This window comes from Papio anubis, chromosome 9 (assembly GCF_008728515.1).
Source record: "Papio anubis isolate 15944 chromosome 9, Panubis1.0, whole genome shotgun sequence".
NCBI lineage: Eukaryota > Metazoa > Chordata > Mammalia > Primates > Cercopithecidae > Papio > Papio anubis.
In genome coordinates, this window is record NC_044984.1 from 43,703,603 (window position 1) to 43,715,818 (window position 12,216).

General features: G+C 48.9%; 1 non-coding gene across 1 annotated transcript; it reads right to left on the reverse strand.

Annotated features, from left to right (window-relative positions):
* Window positions 1–10,230: 10,230 nt before the first annotated feature.
* On the reverse strand, window positions 10,231–10,332 carry LOC116269000. Its single transcript, XR_004176326.1, has one exon. It is a non-coding gene; the product is annotated as a U6 spliceosomal RNA (small nuclear RNA).
* Between the last annotated feature and the right edge of the window lie 1,884 nt (window positions 10,333–12,216).

Sequence of the window (12,216 nt, forward strand, 5' to 3'; positions counted from 1 at the left end):
GCAGAGAGCTGAGTAATGGAGCCCCAGAGACGAGGGGAATCTCCGTGGTCCCACTGACAGGCAGGACATGCAGCAGGCCTGCATACATTGCCACACTGACACACACAGTCACAGTGATCACACAGGACACATAGGTATTCCTACAGAAACAATGGTCTTTGAAGACACTCAGATCCCCTGCTCCTTTGTTCCCAGCCTCTCCTCTGGAGCCCGTTAGTCTCCCTTCTTTGGAATGTTTATGGAAGGCAGAGGACAGTCCTCTCTTTCATGAGCGTGGGCTCCCAGAGCTGCATGCAGGGTTCAGGGACGTCAGGTCATAGATCCTGTTACCTCACTTTGAGAGGAGAGACCCTCATTTGGAAAACATCACAACACAGATCATTCACTTACATGCCGGGCACTGTGCTGAAGGCAATACAGTCTCTATAGCTTAATGCCCCCTACAACTCTGTGAGGTAAAAATGACTGTCCTCTTTTACTAGAGAGAGGAATCTGAGGGGAACTTAGGTAAATCAGGCACGCACTCACAGCTGGTAAGTGGAAGAGCTGGGATTAAACCCAGGTTTGTCTGACTTTTCCCATTTTTCCTACATTTGCTTCAAAAACTTCTTGGAAACTTTTCTGAGAGAGCCCACTCTGTTCTCTCCCTTCCCTCTCCCACTCGGTGTTACCTAAATACTTCTCTAGAAGCAGTTCCCAATTTGCAAGCTGGTTATTTAAAGGGTCTATATATAACTTGGTTGTTTGGAACCCATACACATTTTTCCCAGAGACAAAATGTTAAATGGGCCGGGCACAGTGGCTCACGCCTGTAATCCCCACACTTTGGGAGGCCAAGGCAGGCGGATCACCTGAGGTCAGGAGTTTGAGATCCACCACTAAGAGGTGGGCGGATCACGAGTTCAGGATTTCGAGACCAACCTGGTCAACATGATGAAACCCCGTCTGTACTAAAAATATAAAAAAGTAGTCAGGAGTGGTGGCACACACTTGTAATATCAGCTACTCGGGAGGCTGAGGCAAGAGAATCGCTTGAACCTAGGAGGTGGAGGTTGCGGTGAGCAGAGATCGTACCACTGTATTACAGCCTGGGTTATAGAGCAAGAATCCATCTAAAAAAAAAAAAAAATGTTAAATGGGTCCAGAAAGGCCACTTGACCCAGGATGTAACCAACAATGCTACATCTAGCTCAGGAATAGCCTGGGGACCAAACCGTCAGTACTAATAGTGTTTTCTGGGAAATATATCTGGTTAGACAGTGAGAAAGAAACAGCGTTCTTTTCTCACTTTCTCCTCCCTTATCCTGCCACATCTGTATTGCAGTTGCTGGAGTGCCTGGGGAAATAAGAATAGATGGCAAATCTGGTGCTGACCAAAGGGAGTTTTTTTTTTTTTTTTTTTTTGAGACGGAGTCTCGCTCTGTCTCCCAGGCTGGAGCGCAGTAGGCAGATCTCAGCTCACTGCAAGCTCCACCTCCCGGGTTTACGCCATTCTCCTGCCTCAGCCTCCCGAGTAGCTGGGACTACAGGCACCCGCCACCTCACCCGGCTAGTTTTTTTTTTTGTATTTTTTAGTAGAGACGGGGTTTCACCGTGTTAGCCAGGATGGTCTCGATCTCCTGACCTCGTGATTCACCCGTCTCAGCCTCCCAAAGGGCTGGGATTACAGGCTTGAGCCACCGCACCCGGCGGGGGGTTTCTTGAGAAGGGTAAATAAGAAGGGTAGAGGCCGGGTGCGGTGGCTCATGCCTGTAATCCCAGCCCTTTGGGAGGCCAAGGCAGGCGGATCACCAGAGGTCAGGAGTTTGAGACAAGACTGACCAACACAGTGAAACCCCATCTCTACTAAAAATACAAAATTTATCCAGGCTTGGTGGCAGGCACCTGTAGTCGCAGCTACTCGGGAGGCTGAGACAGGAGAATTGCTGGAACCCTACAGGTGGAGGTTGCAGTGATCCGAGATCGTGCCACTGCACTCTAGCCTGGGCGACAGAGCGAGATTCCATGTCAAAATAAATAAATAAATAAAAATAAAATAAAAAAGAACGACAAGAAAGGTTGAGAAGGGAGTTTCTTGAGAAGGGAAGGAAAGGGTTGAGAATCCAAGCCTTCCTAAGCTGAAAGAACTATTGAGATGGCACAGTGAAAGCTGAGGGCAGAGGGAGAGGCCAGCAGGACAGCTGTCTGCATCCATTTCAAGGACACAATTCCAGAGGGCCAGTCTAGGACTGAGGGGTGACAGATGGTCAGAGTTTTCTTCAATAAGAAGAACTTTCTAACTATTAAATGTCTCCAAAAGTAAATGAGCCTCTTGGTGAAGTAGTGAGTGCTCTGCTTATGGGAATATTCAAGGAGAAGGTAAATAGCCTATTGAACATATGGTGAAAAGAAAGAAGCATTGGACCAGTAGACTTCTAAGATTTCTCTAAATTTATAAGCCCATTTAGCAAAATGTTATATAGTATCTACATGTGCCCAGCACTATGCCAGAAACAAAGCTTATAGCAGGGATTCTTCCCCTCATAGAGCTTATAGTCTAATGGAAGAGTCAAGCATTGAATAAACACAACTGAAAATATCTATATCTATATCTATATCTATATCTATATCTATATATATATATATATTTTTTTGAGACAGAGTCTTGCTCTGTCGCCCAGGCTGGAGTGCAGTGGCCGGATCTCAGCTCACTGCAAGCTCTGCCTCCCGGGTTTATGCCATTCTCCTGCCTCAGCCTCCTGAGTAGCTGGGACTACAGGGGCCCGCCACCTCGCCCGGCTAGTTTTTTGTATTTTTTAGTAGAGACGGGGTTTCACCATGTTAGCCAGGATGGTCTCGATCTCCTGACCTTGTGATCCACCCGTCTCGGCCTCCCAAAGTGCTGGGATTACAGGCTTGAGCCACTGTGCCGGCCTATACATTTTTATATTTACGTATTTATTTTTTAGTGACAGGGGTCTTGGCTATGTTCCCCAGTCTAGTTTCAAACTTCTGGCCTCAAGCAATCCTCTTGTCTTGGCCTCCCAAAGTGCTGGGATTATAGGCATGAGCCACCACACCTAGCCCACAACTAAATGCATAATTTCAAATTGTGATACAGAGTACAGTGGAAAATAATAGGGCACTACTGTGAGAGACTAAGAGAAGGGATCTAATCTAGAGAGACTCTTTGAGGAACTGACAGTGAGGCTGAGATCTGGAGGATGAGGGGGGTCAGCCTGGAAAAGGGCAGGTGTATGTTTATGTTTATAGGGAAGGGTTCAGGGTAGAAGCAACGTCAAGGAAGAAGGCCCCAGGGCAGGAAAGAACAGTGTGACTGGAAAATTGTGAGTGAGGGGAGAGCAGCAAGAGATGACACTGACAAGTGAGGCAGGGCTAGATCTCATAGGTGACAGTAGGAGCTTCCATGCTGCCTAATACCCTGACAATTTTTTTCTCTCTTTTTTTAAATATTTGGAAATGTCGGGGGAGGGTCTCACTGTGTTGCCCAGGCTAGAATGCAGTGGCTATTCACAGGTGCAATCATAGCACATTACAGCCTTAAACTCCTGGCTTCAAGCGATCCTCCTGCCTCAGCCCCCGAGTAGCTAGAACTACAGGCATGTGTCACCATGCCCAACTTGACCTTATCTCTTTTTTTGTTTCTTTTTTTTTTTTTTTTTTTTTTTGAGACGGAGTTTCACTCTTGTCGCCCAGGCTGGAGTGCGATGGCGCAATCTTGGCCCACTGCAACCTCCACCTTCCAGGTTCAAGCGATTCTTTTGCCTCAGCCTCCTTCCTGAATAGCTGGGATTATAGGCACTCACCACCACGCCCAGCTAATTTTTTGTATTTAGTAGAGACAGGGTTTCACCATGTTGGCCAGGCTGGCCTCCAACTCCTGACCTCAGGTGATCCACCTGCCTTGGCCTCCCAAAGTGCTGGGATTATAGGTGTGAGTCACCACGCCGGCCTGACCTTGTCTCTTAACTAGCTGCCCCTCTCCAGTCCTAGGCCTCTAGGCCTTGGTCTCCAGCAGCTCCCTGCAGTTGCTAGGCCTCAACCATTCCCCCATGGCTCCTCCCACTTCCCCAGGACCTCTTCATAGTAGCAGGTGCTCCTTGTACCTTATGAGTGTCCCCAGGAGGTGGAGTGGTAGAATTCTCATGTCTTGTATGGGACATTCAGGTTCAATTCATTGCCTTTGCAAAGGCCTTCCCTCTCAAGAGGTAGTGCAGTTTGGTAGTGAAAGCACAAACTCTGGAGCCAGACTGCCTGGGTTCAGATAGTGGCTTTGTCACTTACTTGCTGTTTGACCTTGCCAAGTTACTGACCGTGCCTCATATGTAAAATGAGGACCATGCTTATCTCCTAGGAGTGTTATAAGGTAATATTTGCTAAGTGTTTAGGACAGAGCCTGGCATGTAAGTACTAGAATAATCCCCCCTTATCTTCAGGGGATACATTCCAAGACCCCCAGTGGATGCCTGAAACTGCAGATAGTACCGAATTATATATGGACCATGTTTTTTTTTCATTCTATACATACATACCTATGATAAAGTTTAATTTTATTTATTTATTTTTTTGAGATGGAGTCTCACTCTGTTGCCCAGGCTGGAGTGCAGTGGCGCAATCTTGGCTCACTGCAACCTCCACCTCCCAGGTTCAAGTGATTCTCTTGCCTCAACCTCCCGAGTAGCTGGGACTACAGGTGTGTGCCACCACGCCTGGCTAATTTTTTGTATTTTTAGTAGAGACGGGGTTTCACCATGTTGGCCAGGATGGTCTTGCTCTGACCTCGTGATCTGCCCATCTTGGCCTCAGAAACTGCTGGGATTACAGGCCTGAGTCACCGTGCCTGGCCAAGTTTAATTTTTTTTTTTTTTTTTTTGAGATGAAGTCTTGCTCTGTCGCCTAGGCTAGAGTGCAGTGGCATGATCTTGGCTCACTGCAACCTTTGCCTCCAGGGTTCAAGCGATTCTCCTGCCTCTGACTCCTGAGTAGCTGGGATTACAGGCACGTGCCACCATGCCCGGCTAATTTTTGAATTTTTAGTAGAGACAGGATTTCACTATGTTGGCCAGGCTGGTCTCAAATGCCTGACCTTGTGATCTGCCCATCTTGGCCTCCCAAAGTGCTGGGATTACAGGCATGAGCCACCATGTCCGGCTTAGAGTTTAATTTTTAAATTAGGTACAGTAAGAGATTACCAACAATAACTAATAATAAACTAGAACAATTATGATGACATATCAGTATCACTACTCTTGTGCTTTGGAGCCATTATAAAGTAAAATAAGAGTTTTTTTTTTTTTTTTTTTTGAGACAGAGTCTCGCTCTTTCACCCAGGCTGGAGTGCAGTGGTGCGATCTTGGCTCACTGCAACCTCCACCTCCTGGGTTCAAGTGATTCTCGTGCCTCAGCCTCCGGATTAGCTGGGATTACAGGTGTGTGCCACTACGCCTGGCCAAAATAAAGGTTACTTGAACACAAGCACTGCGATACCAAGGCAGTGGATCTGATAACTGAGATGGCTACTAAGTGATAATGGGTGGGTAGCATCTAAAGTGTGGCTACGCTGGACAAAGAGATGATTCACATTCCGGGCAGCAGTGGGATGGTGTGAGATTTCATCACACTACTCAGAATGGTGGCAATTTAAAACTTATGAATTGTTTATTTCTGGAATTTTCCATTTAATGTTTTCTTTTTTCTTTTTTGAGATACAGTTTCACTCTTCTTGGCCAGGCTGGAGTGCAATGGCGTATTCTTGGCGCACCGAAATCTCCGCCTCCCGGGTTCAAGCGATTCTCCTGCCTCAGCCTCCCAAATAACTGGGATTACAGGCATGCGCCACCACACCAGCTAATTTTGTATTTTTGGTAGAGACAGGGTTTCTCCATGTTGGTCAGGCTGGTCTTGAATTCCCAACCTCAGGTGATCCACCTGCCTCAGCCTCCCAAAGTGCTGGGATTACAGGCATGTGCCACGGTGCCCAGCCTCATTTAATGTTTTCAAACCGTGATTGACCACAGAAGGTGAGACCACATACATAGACATACAGTAGCCCCTTTTCTTATTTTTTTTTTTATTTTTTGAGGCAGAGTCTCGCTCTGTCGCCCAGGCTGGAGTGCAGTGGTGCGATCTCGGCTCACTGCAAGCTCTGCCTCCCGGGTTCACGCCATTCTCCTGACTCAGCCTCCTGAGTAGCTGGGACTACAGGCGCCCGCCACCACGCCCAGCTAGTTTTTTTTGTATTTTTTTAGTAGAGACGGGGTTTCACCGTATTAGCCAGGATAGTCTCGATCTCCTGACCTTGTGATCCACCCGCCTCGGCCTCCCAAAGTGCTGGGATTACAGGTGTGAGGCACCGCGCCCGGCCAGTAGCCCCTTTTCATTCGTGTAACTGAAACTATGGAAGAGAAGACCATGGACAAGAAGGGGCTACTGTTTATGAGTGTTTTTTTTTCTTTTTTTTTTTTGGAGGCAGGATCTCACTATTTGCCCAGGCTGGTCTCAAACTCCTGGGCTCAAGTGATCCTCCTGCATTGGCCTCCCGAAGTGCTGGGATTACAGGCATGAGCCACTGTGCCCGACTCAGACTGTTTCTTAAATGAAATCACCAGCAATAAATCACTACAACATCTCCTATTTTCCTAGCTCATCCCATGCTCTCCCAGTCCCACCCCTAGGTCTACAGCAGGGAGCAAGAGGCCCAGCTTGCAGTTCTTTCTACTCACCCATTTTTTTGTCCAAGGCTTCCTCTGGTCACAACTCTGGTACTTAAAAAAAACAGCCACGTGTGGTGGCATGCACCCGTAGTCCCAGCTACTCAAGAGGCTAAGTGGAGAGGATCATTTGAGCCCAGGAGTTTGAGTTTAGCCTGGGCAACATAAAAGAGGGAATAGGTAGAGCTGAGCTCATCCCCACTCAGCCCTCCTCACCACCAGAATAAAAGATGTTCCTAATGGTTGGTTGCAGTCAAATCAAGGTGTATTGGTGACTCCCCTTCCTTCTCTCTCCCTCCTCCTCTCCCCTCACCTCTTCCCTCCAGCTGTTTTCAGAGGCTGAGAGTATTCTGAATACACTAAATATATCACTAATTCACCTGCATCTAGAGCCCCACTTTCTGAGCCTTGGTCCTGATCCCCATGGCTGAGTTCGGTGCTCATCCACATACTCCCATACCACCCAATGCTCATTCCCGATGTGGAGCTTAACACTTCTGCATCATAACCACCGGCTTTCTCGTCAGTGTCCTTGAGGAGAGCAGCTGTCTGCCTGTTCTCTGTTGCATCCCAGGGCCTACATATGGCACTTATGGCTCTAGCTTCATTTCTCACCAGTCCTGCTCCTGGCATCTCTGAGCCAGCCACGAGGGCTTGCTGTCAGCTTCTCAGGTCTGCTGTTCCCTCTCAGGGCCTTTCCAGGTGCTTCCCTCCTGCCCAAAGTGCTCCTCCCCAGGTCCTCGCCTGGCCAGCTCCTACTCCTTCTTCAGGTCTCTCAGCTTACCTGTCACTCCAGGAAGCCTTCCATGAAGCCCCTGGGTCTAGGTAAGTGGCCCTCCTTTGGGGTCTTCCAGCACAGGCACTGGCGCTATATTTTAAGCATCTCTTTGTGCCTCCCACTTGCCTACAGAACCCAGGCAGGGCAGGGACTATGCTTATCTAATTTGCTGTTGCATCCCTAGTGCCTAGCCCAGAGCCTGGCTCAAAATAGACCAGGGTTTATGCCCTGGGGCCCGTGGATTAGCTGCCAGGGGTTCATGACGCTCCCAAAATCACATGAAAATGTTTGTATGCTTATAGTGCATTCTTTTTGGGATATAATCTGTATTTTTTATATCATACTCTCAAAGGATATGTGACACCCCTGCCCCCTAAAAAAGGTTAAGAATCAGTGTGTGTAAGCTTTCTGTAAATACTCTTTTTTGACTGGATGCATCCATCATGACAATAATAGGTGATACTCAATAAACATTATTGAACGAATGAATAAGCCTCCTCTTCACAATTAGAGTGTTTTAAATGTTTTCAATGGATCGAGAAAAACCTCAGAAGAAACCTTTGCCAGAAAAAGTTAAAGTGCCTCTTGCTTCAGCCCTTGACTCTGTGGTCCTTAATACGCGGCTCCTCAATGGGGCCCACAGCTTAAGACCAACGCTTCATAGGCTCACAGCCCCTGCCAGAACCCATCTCCCGCTCTGAAATCCACCTACTGCGCCTTTGCAGCCTGTCAGCTGAAAATAATCCCAGTGAAGGCAGGGGCGAGGTGGAAGCAGAGAAGCAGGCCCACACACGCCTTTAATGCGGGGGGCTCTGCCCCCTGCTGGTTACCCAGCTCCCCTTCAGCGACCGGCTGAGAGCCCAGTGGCTCCGACTGAGGTCAGAGCCGGGAGAGGGTGGGAGCGAGGCGGAGGCGCCTCGGGAGGGGGCCGTCGCCCACTGGGCAGCCTTCCCACCGACGATTAGGCTTTGTCTTCAAAGCAAGTTAGAGGTGGCTTCTGCTTTGGAGCCCCCTCACTTCTCTTCCCGATTCTCCCGTCTTCGACTTCCAAATTAGGAGCTTAGGGAGGGCAGGGGGCGTGGTGGGGGTGGAGGTCCTTCTGGAGCTCAAGGGAGGTCCAGTCATCCAGACTTGGCTTTCTCATCGATCCCTTTTCCCAGAGCCTGGTTACTGCCGGCACCTTTGGATCCTCGGCCAATTCTCTGCTTCGCCTACACTTGGCGTGCGATGTACCAGCCTCCCCGCGTCACCATGGAAACAGGAGCCTCTGCATCCATCCCAGAGCTGATCTGTGAAGCTATGAGAAGAATCTGGAGGGGTGTGTGTGTGTGTGTGTGTGTGTGTGTGTGTGTGTGTGTTGGGGGGGACAGAGAGATAAACGAAGGGCAAAAGGGAAAAGGTTCAGAGAAAATATGGAGAGAGAGAGAGAAAGAAATCTGGGTGAAGGGGCGGGATTGCTTTATAAGGGTTATTTATTTATTTATTTATTTATTTATTTATTTATTTTGAGACGGAGTGTCGCTCTGTTGCCCAGGCTGGAGTGCAGTGGCCGGATCTCAGCTCACTGCAAGCTCCTCCTCCCGGGTTCTCGCCATTCTCCTGCCTCAGCCTCCCGAGTAGCTGGGACTACAGGCGCCGCCACCTCGCCCGGCTAGTTTTTTGTATTTTTTAGTAGAGACGGGGTTTCACCGTGTCAGCCAGGATGGTCTCGATCTCCTGACCTCGTGATCCGCCCGTCTCGGCCTCCCAAAGTGCTGGGATTACAGGCTTGAGCCACCGCGCCCGGCCTATAAGGGTTATTGAATAACTGGTACCCTGTGGAGAGGGTCAACTTCCCTGACAGACCATAAATGCAGTCCTCTCATAGTGCAAACCTCCTCACCGACTGTCAGTTAGTAGCCATGTAACCTTTAGTGAGTGACTTAGCCCCTCTAAGCATCACTTTTCTTATCTGTAAAATAAAAATAATAGCAACACTCTACAGGGTTATTGTAAAAATCAATGAGGGGTGATTCATATACAGCACTTAATACAGTGCTTAGCGGCCGGGCGCGGTGGCTCACGCCTGTAATCCCCCAGCACTTTGGGAGGCCGAGACGGGCGGATCACGAGGTCAGGAGATCGAGACCATCCTGGCTAACACGGTGAAACCCTGTCTCTACTAAAAATACAAAAAAATTAGCCGGGCGTGGTGGCGGGTGCCTGTAGTCCCAGCTACTTGGGAGGCTGAGGCAGGAGAATGGCATGAACCCGAGGCGGAGCTTGCAGTGAGCCGAGATTGCGCCACTGAGCTCCAGCCTGGGCGACAGAGCAGGACTCCATCTCAAAAAAAAAAAAAAAAAAAAAAAAATACAGTGCTTAGCACATAGCGAGTGCTCAAAAATGTAGTTATGGTTGTACATGCTTGTGTATCTTTAGTAATGATTTCTGTTATTTCTATATTTTTCCTCTGCTGAATCAATCGCCAGCTCTTCAATAATAATACCTTAATAATACTTTAGAATTTTTTTTCTCAGCTTACTGCAACCTCTGCCTCCTGAGTTCAAGTGATTCTCCTGCCTCAGCCTCCTGAGTAGCTGGGACAACAGGCGTATGCCACCACACTCAACTAATTGTTTATTTTTAGTAGACACAGGGTTTCACCATGTTGGCCAGGCTGGTCTCAAATTCCTGACCTCAGGTAATCCACCCACCTTGGCCTCCCAAAGTGCTGGGATTACAGGCTTGAGCCACCGCGCCCGGCATACTTTAGAATTTTTTAAATCATGTCATCCTTGTGCAGGGACCATGCTAGTCTTCTTTGTATCATTCCAGTTTTAGAATATGTGCTGCCCAAGTGAGCACTACTTTATAATTTCCTTCCTTCCTTCCTTCCTTCCTTCCTTCCTTCCTTCCTTCCTTCCTTCCTTCCTTCCTTCCTTCCTTCCTTCCTTTCCTTCCTTCCTTTCCTTCCTTCCTCCCTTCCTTCCTTCCTTTCTCTCTCTCTCTTTCTTTTTCTCTTTCTCGTTTTTTCTCTCTGTCTCCTTCCTTCCTTGTTTTTTTGAGACACTCTTGCTCTGTCACCAGGCTGGAGTGCAGTGGTGTAATCTCAGCTTACTGCAACCACCTCTGCCTCCCAGGTTCAAGTGATTCTCCTGTCACAGCCTGTCAAATAACTGGGATTACCAGCATGTGCCACCACGCCTAGCTAATTTTCACATTTTTAGTAGAAACAGCGTTTCACCATGCTGGCCAGGCTGGTCTTGAACTCCTGACCTCAAGTGATCTACCTGCCTTAGCCTCCCAAAGTGCTAGGATTACAGGCATGAGCCACCACACCCGGCCTCTTTTCTTTTCTTTTCTTTCTTTCTTTTTTTTTTTTTAAAGACTGAGTATTGCTCTGCCCCCAGGCTGGAGTGCAGTGGCGCAGATCTCGGCTCACTGCAAGCTCTGCCTCCCGGGTTCACGCCATTCTCCTGCCTCAGCCTCCAAAGTAGCTGGGACTACAGGCACCCGCCACCACACCCCGCTAATTTTTTGTGTTTTTAGTAGAGACGGGGTTTCACTGTGTTAGCCAGGATAGTATCTCGATCTCCTGACCCCGTGATCTGCCCGCCTCGGCCTCCCAAAGTGCTGGGATTACAGGTGTGAACCACTGCACCCGGCCCTGGCCTCTGGCCTCTTTTCTTTTCTTTTCTTCTCTTTTTTTTTTTTGAGATGACGTCTCACTCCGTTGCCCAAGGTGGAGCAGTGGTGTGATCTCGGCTCACTGCAATCTCCACCTCCAGGGTTCAAGTGATTCTCCTGCCTTAGCCTCCTGAGTAGCTGGGACTACAGACACGTGCCACCATGCCTGGATAATTTTTATATTTTTAGGCCGGGCGTGGTGGCTCAAGCCTGTAATCCCAGCACTTTGGGAGGCCGAGATGGGTGGATCACGAGGTCAGGAGATCGAGACCATCCTGGCTAACACAATGAAACCCCGTCTCTACTAAAAATACAAAAAAATTAGCCGGGCGTGGTGGCGGCACCTGTAGTCCCAGCTACTTGGGAGGCTGAGGCAGGAGAATGGCGGGAACCCGGGAGGCAGAGCTTGCAGTGATCGAGATCGCGCCACTGCACTCCAGCCTGGGCGACAGAGCGAGACTCCGCCTCAAAAAAAAAAAAAAAAAAAAAAAAATTTTATATTTTTAGTAGAGATGGGGTTTCACTATGTTGGCCAGGCTGCTCTCAAACTCCTGACCTTGTGATCCTTCTGCCTCGGCCTCCCAAAGTGCTGGAGTTACAGGCAGCAGCCACCGCACCTGGCCCCTTTCTTTGTTTAAAGACAGGGTCTCACTCTATCACCCAGGCTGGAGTGCAGTGGTGCTATCATGGTTCACTGTAGCCTTGACCTCCCAGGCTCAGGTGATTCTCCCACCTCAGCCTCCCAAGGGGCTGGGACTACAGAGGCACGCCCCTATGCCTGGCTAATTTTTTGTGCTTTTTGTAGAGACAGGGTTTCCTCCTGTAGCCTAGGCTTACAATTTTCAAGGTGCGGCCGCGTGCAGTGGCTGATGCTTGTAATCCCAGCACTTTGGGAGGCTGAGGCGGGTGGATCTCTGAGGTCAAGAGTTTAAGACCAGCCTAGCCAACATGGTGAAACCCCGTCTCTACTGAAAAATACAAAAATTAGCTGAGTGTGGTGGCATGGGCCTGTAATCCCAGCTACTCAGGAGGCTGAGGCAGAAGAATCGCTTGAATTAGGGA